General features: G+C 38.5%; 1 non-coding gene across 1 annotated transcript; it reads left to right on the forward strand.

The window, feature by feature from the left end:
- The first annotated feature begins 4,882 nt into the window (after positions 1-4,882).
- Trnak-cuu lies at positions 4,883-4,955 on the forward strand. The gene has a single exon. It is a non-coding gene; the product is annotated as a tRNA-Lys (tRNA).
- The last annotated feature ends 6,325 nt before the right edge of the window (positions 4,956-11,280 follow it).

An 11,280-nucleotide genomic window follows, 5' to 3' on the forward strand; every position in this document is an offset into this window, starting at 1 on the left:
TGTATTGCTTTAAGAAAAGAAAATGCAACTCTCTACAAAAAGATCCTGTCACATTCTCATTCTCCCTACAGGAGGATCCAGAGGAGGGACAAAGAGAAGTCTAAGTGTACAGATCAAGTCCAAGGATACAGATCATCTTTTCAGTGTTACACGAATCTTAAAATGTCTTATTAATAGAAAAAAACCAGAGCCAGATATTGGGGTGAACTCTGAAAGATCAGAGAGATAGAACAAGCCACAGCTAACCTCACCTCAACAACTCCTCAGCTGATCCTGTTTCCTCAGACTGGAATCCTCTGAGTCCTCACCTGGAAAGGATCTCAGCTGAACTGCTGCTAAAAAGCCTAGAAGCTTAAAAACCTCTAGTTCCTGGTCCTCATGCCTTATATACCTTTCTGCTTCCTACCATCACTTCCTGGGATTAAAGGTGTGTGTCTTTCTCAAGAAACACATGAAATCTCAAGTCCTGGGATTAAAGGTGTGTGCCACCATGCCTGGCACTATTCCCGGTATGGCCTTAAACTCACAGAAATCCAGATGGATCTCTGCCCCCCCCCCCATTATAGAATCAAAGGTGTGTGCCACCATTGTCTGGCCTCTATGTCTAATCTAGTGGCTGTTCTGTTCGCTGACCCAAAATAGTTTATTAGGGCACACAATATACTGGGGGACACAATATGTCACCACATTTCAGTTCTTTCTTTTAAATGTGGGTGTGACATCTTTATTCCTTCACAACTGAAACAACATTGTAAACTGTTTGCCCTGATGAGTTACTTTCGATAAATAGAAGACCAACTTTAAAAGTCTTGGAACAGATGAAACTTGGTGTCAAGACACAAATAATAACACTGATTCCATAATTAGCTTACTGATAAAAAAAGTACAGATTCAAAAATTGAAGAATCTAATCCAAGAGCCAAATGAACATTGTGGCAGTTTTCAAATCTCATACAAATTCTTATGCAATAACAAAGTTTTCTCCATTAAATAGCCAGTCTTAGTTTAGTCAGCAAAAATGTAAGAAAAATAGAAAGGCATCAATTTCAGGCTTTGATTTTCAAGGAGGTTCTTTTTTTAAAAAAATGTTTTTTTTATTGTTTGGGCATCCCAGGTTGACATTCAGCTCAATGTTGCCACTGGAAACACTTTGATACTGAAATGGTCTAATGGTCTCTGTATTTCTATGGTATGGTCCTTCTGCAGTCCTCTATGAGTATCAGAAGGTCTAGCTTCAGGTTCTGCCTCTGTGATCTTACTCTTGCCCTTCTGACTCCTACATGCTTGTCCCTCAGTTCTGAATTACATGGACTCAGAAAAATGGCAGCCACTGCTTGTTCTCTCTCTCTCTCTCTCTCTCTCTCTCTCTCTCTCTCTCTCTCTCTCTCTCTCTCTGAGAAAGGAATGATAGCTGCACTGTCACAAAATATTTATTTGATCTGCTTGAAATGGATCTCACACCGTCCTCAAATTTCCTCTGTGCTAGTGACTAGCAGGTGGAAGCCCCCATGATGCTTCAGGATGGGGAATATACATACAAAGAATCACACCATGCTTAGAATGTCAGCTCCCCTCTCATCATCTAGACAGCAAAGGCACACAGAGGGGTGAGTTGGCCACCATTGGCCAGTGAGTTCTGATGAGTTTCCATATATCTGAGCATGTGGGTACCCCAGGAGTATGATGAGAAAGAAGGCATTGAAGTGTCATCTGATTATTCATTTGCATTGTTTATAATATCCTTTATGATAGACCAGTAAACATAAGCAAATTTGTTTCCTAAGCTCTCTGACATCCTCCCACAAATTAACAACATTGAAGGGAGATGTTATGGGAACCCATGATTATAATCAGTCATGATTATGTAAGAACCTACCACTTGAGGCTGGTATCATAAACTGCAAACAGTCTTGTGAATCTGTGCCCTTGAGATCTAATGTCTGATTAAAAAAAAAAATTCCAGAGAAATAGACCCAAAATTGAGTTGAATAGGGAGATGCTTAGCTGGTGCCTGATGCAAAATTGTTAGCTTCCCTGGAAGGAATGGATCCCATCTAAGTGACCAAAGGTGAGGTGGTCTGTATTGAGAGCTAGAGTAGCACCAACCAAAGTGTCAGCATGAACAATGTTCTAAAAATCATTTACAAATCCGCCTGTTTGCACAGCATTTTTCCCTTTATCCTACATTTATCATATTTCTGCTTTTTCAGAGACTTCTGTCACTCTGGCTGCTGTATTAATGGCTGTTGGAGAATTCCCTTATCCTCCAGCACTGACTTCTGCAGAAGACACCTTGCAGGCTCTTGTATCTGCACAGCACCTTGGCTCCTGGGTAGAAGTAGACTATTCTTAAAGTTCACTCTGATGGGCACAGCTGAAGATGTTTGCCCGATTTCATCTTCTAGTCTTTAATCTGTGTTTCTCTCTGCTGTTGGGGGTCCTGTCTACTGTGAAAGCTCTTCAAATATCTTCTTCGTTTTAACATTTAGTGTGGGGTAGGCTGTGGGAGGGTGGGTGTGTGCCACAGTGCATGTATAGAGGCCAAAGAGCACAGCCAGTGGGAGCAGGCTCTCTCCTTCCTCCACGCAGGGCTCTGAAATCAAACTCAAATGCTCAACTCCAGTGGCAGGCATCTCTACCCACTTAGCTTTCTTCCTAGCCCCTTGCAAGTGTCTTCTGCAGCCAACAGGTAAGGACGAGATCTTTCTTCAAGTCTCTCCATGCTGCCTGACCTCTAGAAGAGATCAGCTGGATTTGTAAGCATCACAGTGCCCAGAGATTTGACCTCACTGTGTCTTTACTATTTCTATTTCCTATGCTTTTACTTCTTTTGTTATTTTCTACAGCTTCATTTCTGGAGATGAGTATTTTCTAATTCAATAGGCTTATATTAATTACAAACTGTATGGCCATTAGCTCAGGCTTATTACTGACTAGCTCTTACACTTAAATTAACCCATAAATTCTTATTTATGTTTATCCATGTGGCTTGGTACCTTTTCTCAGTTCTGCCTTGTTGTCTTGCTTCCTCTGTGTCTGGCTGGTGACTACTGACTCAGCCTTCCTCTTCCCAGAATTCTCTTTATCTGCTTATGCTGCCTATACTTCCTACCTGGCTACTGGTCGATCCGCATTTTCTTTATCAACAAATCAGAGCAACACACTTTCACAACATACAGATTGGCCACAGCATTCTTCTTTATTTTTGTTTTGTTGTTTGGTTCTTTGTTTGATGTTTGATTGGTTGGTTTTGGTTTTGGTTTTTGGTTTTTTGAAACAGGGTTTCTCTGTGTAGCTCTGGCTGTCCTAGAACACATTCTGTAGACCAGACTGGCCTCAAACTCAGAGATCTGCCTTCCTCTGCCCAGATAATTTTTTCTTTAATACTCAAAATTAGCTTCATTTAAATTTTTTCTAAGCTATAAGAATTTTCTTTAAACCTACTGTGTTTTCAAGACTACTATAGTGCTTACATTTCTCTAGTAGCTATGAGCAGTATGTCTTTCATATCCAGAATGTTCCAAGTAAAGATTATAAAATCCTTATCAGTAAGTTTTTGTTTTGTTTTGGTTTGGTTTGGTTTTGGTTTTGGTTTTTTGAGACAGGGTTTCTCTGTGTACCTTTGTGCCTTTCCTGGATCACACTCTGTAGACCAGGCTGGCCTCAGACTCATAAAGATCCACCTGCCTCTGCCTCCTGAGTGCTGGGATTAAAGGCATGTGCCACCACTGCCTGGCAGTAAGGGTTTTTTTAAAATCTTTATCTAAACCATTTTATTTTTATAGACTTAGATAATAAAATATCTTCTTTTTTTTTAACTGAAGCATCTTTCCTTCCAATATACTTGTTTAGATAATTTTACCTCTCATGATGAGGGATACTTTGCAGTCTATAATAGACCAAAGTTTTGTAAGAAAATGATGAAAGTATAACATCATTTTGAATATTCTACTATCAACACATAATTAGGCAGTTATCTTTCTAGCTCGATATCTATCCTCATGTTTTTCATAATATCCCCAAACTTAATTTTGATGATATATTTCTCTAAAAATATCTCTTGTCTTCAAAGAGAACAAATGTTTTGCCATATCTTGCTACAAAGTTAGTAATATACCTTTAGATTATTTACATAACCCCCAATAACCTACTGTGAACTCAGCCTGAATAAGTTTAGTCTGATTTAAGAGCAAATTGTAACCAATTTTCCCATGCCTTGGATTTCCCATGCAGTCAGCATTTTCAATGTAAGCTAAATGCATAGCTTTAATTATAAGTTAAAGACTGTTCCAAATCTGTGACAGGAAACAATGTATGTATGTGCTGTGACAATCGCTTACTGAAAGTAGTCAACACATCAAAACAAATATCTCTCGTAAACATTGGAAGCAATGTGGAATATAGGCTAGTGACATCTGTCTAAGGTTTGAGTGTTATTCTTGGTCAGTTGGGGTCAGTAAAATAACTTCCCTTGTAAAATTCTATTAAAGACATCTTTAAAAAAAATAATCCCTTGTTCCTTTCCTGTGCTACATTGCTGTGGATATCGCTCTGTGTAAATAAAGTTCTGATTGGCCAGGGGCCAGGCAGGAAGTATAGGTGGGACAAGAGAGAAGAGAATTCTGGGAAGTAGAAGGCTGGGGAGAGAGACTGCCAGCCACCGCCATGACAAGCAACATGTAAAGACACTGGTAAGCCACAAGCCACGTGGCAAAGTATAGATTAATAGAAATGGGTTAATTTAAGATAGAAGAAGTAGATAACAAGAAACCTGCCACAGCCATACAGTTTGTAAGCAATATAAGTTTCTATGTGTTTACTTGGTTGGGTCTGAGCGACTGTGGGACTGGCAGGTAAGAGAGATTTGTCCTAACTGGGCCAGGCCCGGCTAGCTCAGTCGGTAGAGCATGAGACTCTTAATCTCAGGGTTGTGGGTTCGAGCCCCACGTTGGGCACCAGATGTAGTAGGAATCTTAAAGAGTCTTATTAATAAAACCAAACCCGAGGCCAGTTATTGGGGTGAATGCTGAAAGATAAGAGAAACAGAACAAGGCACAGCTATCTCACCTTGCTAGTTCCTCAGGTGATCTTGTTTCCTCAGGCCGGAAGCTTCTGAGTCCTCCTCCGCATGAATCTCAGCTGAACTGTGATTGCTCCAAACCACAGAGGAGGCACAAAAAAAAAAAAAAAAAAAAAAAGTCTTCAGAGAACCATTGAACATGCCTAACGCCAACTTTTAAATCTTCAAAAGGATGATGGGACCCAACAAAGATGAATTCATGTGGACTATGGTAAAGCCATTAGCACCACGGAAAGATTGACTTTGGACTACAAACTGGTCAGGACAATTCGAGATGACTGGCTGAGATTTTCCAGCCTGACAGACTACTTGAGCAAGGACTTGAAACAAGCCCTGCACTTTCTCATTATGCAGCGGTGGGACAAATGATACAGGGCTTGACAATTAACCCAAAAATTTTCTTTTCAGGATCCCCTAAAGATGGAAGTAATTTTAAGAAGATGATGCCTGTATCCCCAAAAGGTGGGATGGGAGGTTTTTGGTCATTTAATGAGTTTTGGGTATTGTCATTGTTTATGATGATTGGTTACAAGTTGTTAATTGTTAATGTTCAGGAAAAAAGCTGAACATGGAGATTAGATTCAGAGGTTTTGTTTAAAAAGAAAAAAGAATATAGATATGAGGTAGATCACTGAATCTACTCAGAGAAAAAAGATGAAGAAATAATAGGATAAATGGGTAGATCACTGAATCTACTCTAAAAAGAAAAAGGAGAAGATATAAAAATGAAAAAAGGTAGATTACTGAATCTGTTATGAAAAGAAAAATACTTTTAAAAAGGAACTACTTGTTTTAAACAGGATAGGTAATGAAAATTTTTGTCTGAGTTTATCAAATATTACTGGACTGGACATTGTTATAAATAATGGAGTTTTTCGCCTGAATCTGTCAAATGTTAATGGACTAGACATCATTAATGTAATCTTGACTGTGTATATTGTATATATTTATTGGATATGATTTTTCTTGTATTAGTTATAACCTTTTTAAAATTTTATACAAAAACAGGGGAAATGTGGTGGGTATTGTGTTCCCTGAAATATTGTGTGTTCCCCGAAATAAACATATCTGGGGTCAGAGAACAGACAGCCACTAGAACAGAGCCAGAAATGGTGGCTAGAAAATGGGAAGAGTAAGCTATAGCAGAAGTTGGGTGTTGGTGGCACACACCTTTAATCCCAGCACTTGGGAGGCAGAGCTAGCTGGATCTCTGAGTTCAAGGCCACTTTAGAAACAGCTAAGCATGGTGACCCACGCCTTTAATCCCAGAAACACAACCTTTAATCCCAGGGAGTGGGGGCAGAAAGAGAAAAGTATATAAGGCGTGAGGACCAGGAATTAGGGGAGAAAAAGCATGTAGTTAGTTTAAGCTTTGGAGCAACACAGTTCAGCTGAGATTCATGTGGAGGAGGACTCAGAAGCTTCCAGCCTGAGGAAACAAGATCACCTGAGGAACTAGCAAGGTGAGATAGCTGTGGCTTGTTCTGTTTCTCTGATCTTCCAGCAATCACCCCAATAACTGGCCTCGGGTTTGGTTTTATTAATAAGACTCTGTAAGATTCCTACTACACTACATTTTCTGTGCTGTTCAGTAAATGCATAGAAAAACCTTTTGATCAGGATCAACACAACACATGGGCACATCAGACAGGCAGGAGGCATGGGCAGGACAGACATACACAGCAGAATACAGACAGGCCAGTAACCACAAACAACAGACAGACAGACAGAAGACACAGAAGAGAAGTGAAAAATTCAAACTGGGACTCACTCTGATTCAAACTGTTCCAAGAGGAAATCTTTCTGTTTTCATTCCTTAATGTGACATTGACACATGTGGGTGCCCTCCCTGAGGTTGCTTTAACGTGTTCATCAATACACTCCAGTTTATCTCAAATATTTAGGTGGTGAAGGGCAGAGCTTGTCAAGCGAGAGCAGTCAGTAACTAAAGATAGTTACTGCAAATGGTGCTGTACTGACCCTTTCTTGACTCCAGAGACAGAAAGGAAGGACCTCAGAGGGCCCCAGAGATGGGGTGTTGGTTGCATCAGAAAAACTTGAGAAATAGTGAAAAGGAAAAGGAAAATTCAAGACTATTAGGAAATAGATAGAAAAAATGATAATAATTATAATAACAAATAGCATCACACAAAACCCCATGAATATGGAAGGCTCCCATGGCTACAAAAATGTCATCAGTGATGGAGAAGCTTCAGAGAGCATCACCAAACAGCCTTCTGAAATGGCCTACAAATTCTAGAAGTGAACAAAAACTTATTCTATCCAAATATTTAACATATCATAAACTTTAGAGTTTCAAGTTAAAAAAATATGTACATCTATGCTCCTTTCTTCTAGTCAATAAATCTATGGTGAATCTGATTTAACTCATTCAATAATTCAGTACTTAAGCATTTTATGAATTATTAAGACTAAATATACTTGTATGGTATTGCCTAAAAGTAAATCATTACAAAGTCTATGCCCCAAAAGAATCCTATGCCTGCAAGAGATAGATTACAAGTGATTAATGACTCTCTTAGTTAAGTATTATCATTTGCTATAATTGAATTACTTTTAAGAATTTGACCCAGCTCTCTGCCATTATTAAATATGTACAGAATAGAACAAGGAAAACATGCCAGAGAAACAATGTCTTTGACCTTCAAAAACTCACAGTTTAATTACTTACCCAATCCAATTTATGATCAACAATGCAGAACAACTTTGCTGCAGTAGATATACATCATGTGCATTGCATTAGGGAGCCTTCTAGACTGGGTCTTCAAGTCATTGTATATCAGGCATAACAAATACAGTTCATTGCTATATATTTTAACTTTGGATAACACTCACAACTATAATGGTTTTCCTCAAAATGCCCTCTTTCAGGATTAACAGGTTACTATAGCTTCAGCATTGTCCATTTGGAACATGAAAGACCATTTTAATTCAATGTAGTTTGAATAACTTTTTCAACTAGAGAAAGTTAGTTAAGTGTACTGTAAAAGCATAGTGTGTTTGAGTGTGTATTAAACTGAATTATTCCAAGATAAAAATGTTTTAAGTCTGTTTATGATTTATAAGGTTGATTAGTGGATTGTGTCAACAAGAAAAATTTTTAGATGTGTTGTGGGATATTTGTACACTGTATAGAGGTGCATTGCTGTGATTGGTGCAATAAAAAGCTGAAGAGCCATGAGTTAGGCAGGAGATACAGGTAAGAACTTCCAGACAGAGAGAGAGAAAGGAATAGGAGATAATTCTGGGCATGAGAGGATGTCAAGAGACACAAAAGAAGCAGAATGGGTGGTACATGACAGAACATAGATTAATAGAAATGGATTAATTTAAGTTATAAGAGCAAGTTAAAAACAGGCATTAGTTAAGGCCAAACTTTCGAATTAATAATAAGTCTCCCTGTTGTTACTGTGAGCTGGAGGCCCAAAGGAAAGTCTGACTATAAATAACAAGTAAACAGAGCTTGCAGCATACAGGAATATGGCTTGTTTAAGAGACCTTGATATGAGTACCAATTTGTATCCCCTTAATCTTCTTATGTTGTCTTATTGCTATGGCTAGAACTTCAAGTACTATATTAAGAATAGGGAGAGCAGACAGCCTTGCCTTGTTCCTGATTTAGTGGAATCAGTATGAGTTTCTCTCCGTTTAATTTGATGTTGCCTGTTGGCTTGCTGTAGATTGCCTTTATTATGTTTAGGTATGTTCCCTGTATTCCTGATCACTCTAAGACCTTTATCATGTAGGGGAGTTGGATTTTGTCAAATGCCTTTTCTGCATCTAGTGAGATGATCATGTGGTGTTTTTCTTTGAGTTTGTTTATATGGTGTATTACATTGACAGACTTTCATATGTTGAACCACCCTTGCATCCCTGGGATGAAGCCTACTTGATCATGGTGGATAACTGTTTTGATGTTTTCTTGGAGTCTGTTTGCCAGTATTTTATTGAGTATTTTTGCATCAATGTTCATGAGGGAGATCGGTCTGTAGTTCTCTTTCTTTGTTGCATCTTTGTTTGATTTAGGAATCAGGATAATTGTAGCCTCATAGAAGGAGTTTGGTAATATTCCTTCTGCTTCTATTGTGTGGAACAATTTAAAGAGTATTGGTATTAAGTCTTATTTGAAGATCTGGTAGAATTCTGCAGTGAAACCATCAGGTCCAGGGCTTTTTTTGGTTGGGAGACTTTTAATGACTGATTCTATTTCCTTAGGGGTTATTGGACTATTTAACTGGTTTATCTGGTCTGGATTGAACTTAGGTATGTGGTACCTATCCAGAAAATTATCCATTTCTTTTAGATTTTCCAGTTTTGTGGAGGTTTTTGAAGTATGACCTGATGATTCTCTGGATTTCCTCATGGTCTGTTGTTATGTCCCCCTTTTCATTTCTGATTTTGTTAATTTGGATGCTCTCTCTCTGTCTTTTGGTCAGTTTGGATAAGGGCTTGTCTATTATTTTGTTGATCTTCTCAAAGAACCAACTCTTTGTTTCATTAATCCTTTGTATTGTTCTCTTTATTTCTATTTTATTGATTTCAGCTCTCAATTTGATAACTTCCTGGCATCTGTTCCTCATGGGAGACTTTGCTTCTTCTTCTTCTAGAGCTTTCAAGTGTGCTGTCAAGTCACTAGTATGAGATTTCTCCAACTTCTTTATGTGGGCATTTAGTGCTATGGATTTCCCTCTTAGCACTGCTTTCATAGTGTCCCATAAGTTTGTGTATGTGGTGTATTCATTTTCATTGATCTCTAGGAATTCTTTAATTTCTTTCTTTATTTCTTCCTTAACCCATTGGTGATTCAGTTGAGCATTATTCAGTTTCCATGAGATTGTAGGTTTTCTGTAGTTTTTGTTGTTGTTGAAATCTAACTTTAAACCATGGTGGTCTGATAGAACACAGGAGGTTATTCCAATTGTTTTGTATCTGTTGAGATTTGCTTTGTGGCCAAGTATGTGGTCAATTTTAGAGAAGGTTCCATGGCTTGCTGAGAAGAAGGTATATTCTTTTTTGTTCGAATGGAATGTTCTGTAGATATCGAGTAAGTCCATTTGAGTCATAACATCAGTTAAGTCCTTTATTTCTCTGTTAAGTTTCAATTTGAGAGATCTGTTCACTGATGAAAATGGGGTGTTGAAGTCTCCCACTATTAGTGTGTGGTGGTTTATATTGATTTAAGCTTTAGTAATGTTTCTTTTATATATGTGGGTGCCCTTGTGTTTGGGGCATGAATGTTCATAATTAAAACTTCATCTTGGTGTATCTTTCCTGTGATGAGTATGTAATGACCTTCTTGATCTCTTTTGATTGATTTTAGTTTGAAGTTTATTTTGCTAGTATTAGGATGGCTATACCCACTTGCTTCTTAAGATCATTTGATTGGAAAGTCTTTTCCCAGCCTTTTATTCTTAGGTAGTGTCTATTTTTAAATTTGAGGTGTGTTTCTTGTATGCAGCAGAAAGATGGGTCCTGCTTTCATATCCATTCTGTTAGCCTGTGTCTTTTTATAGGTGAATTAATTCCATTGATATTAAGGGATATTAATGACCAGTGATTGTTCATTCCTGTAGCATGAATCTTAAAGGTACTTGTTAATGAAATCAAACCCAAGGCCAGTTATTGGGGTGATTGCTGGAAGATCAGAGAAGCAGAACAAGACACAGCTACCTCACTTCACCAGTTCCTCAGCTGGTCTTGTTTCCTCAGACTGTAGTTTCTGAGTCCTCCACATTAATCTCAGCTGAACTGTGTTGCTCCAAAGCCTGAACGCTTCTCCAGCCAAAATGCTTAACTAACTACATGCTATACTCCTTTAGTTCCTGGTCCTCACGCCTTATATACCTTTCTCTTTCTGCCCCCTGGGATTAAAGGTTGTGTTTCTGGGATTAAAGGCATGGGTCACCATGCTTAGCTGTTTCTAAAGTGGCCTTGAACACACAGATATCCACCTGGCTCTGCCTCCCAAGTGTTGGGATTAAAGGCGTGTGCTACCACCGCTCAACTTCTGTTATGGCTTGCTCTGACCCATTTTCTAGCCACCATTTTTAGCTTTGTTCTAGTGGCTGTCTGTTCTCTGACCCCAGATATGTTTATTTCGGGGAACACACAATATTTCAGGGAACACAATACCCACCACATTTCCCCTGTTTTTGTCTAAAATTTTAAAAAGTTTATAA

Source organism: Onychomys torridus, chromosome 4 (genome assembly GCF_903995425.1).
Source record: "Onychomys torridus chromosome 4, mOncTor1.1, whole genome shotgun sequence".
Taxonomy (NCBI): Eukaryota; Metazoa; Chordata; class Mammalia; order Rodentia; family Cricetidae; genus Onychomys; species Onychomys torridus.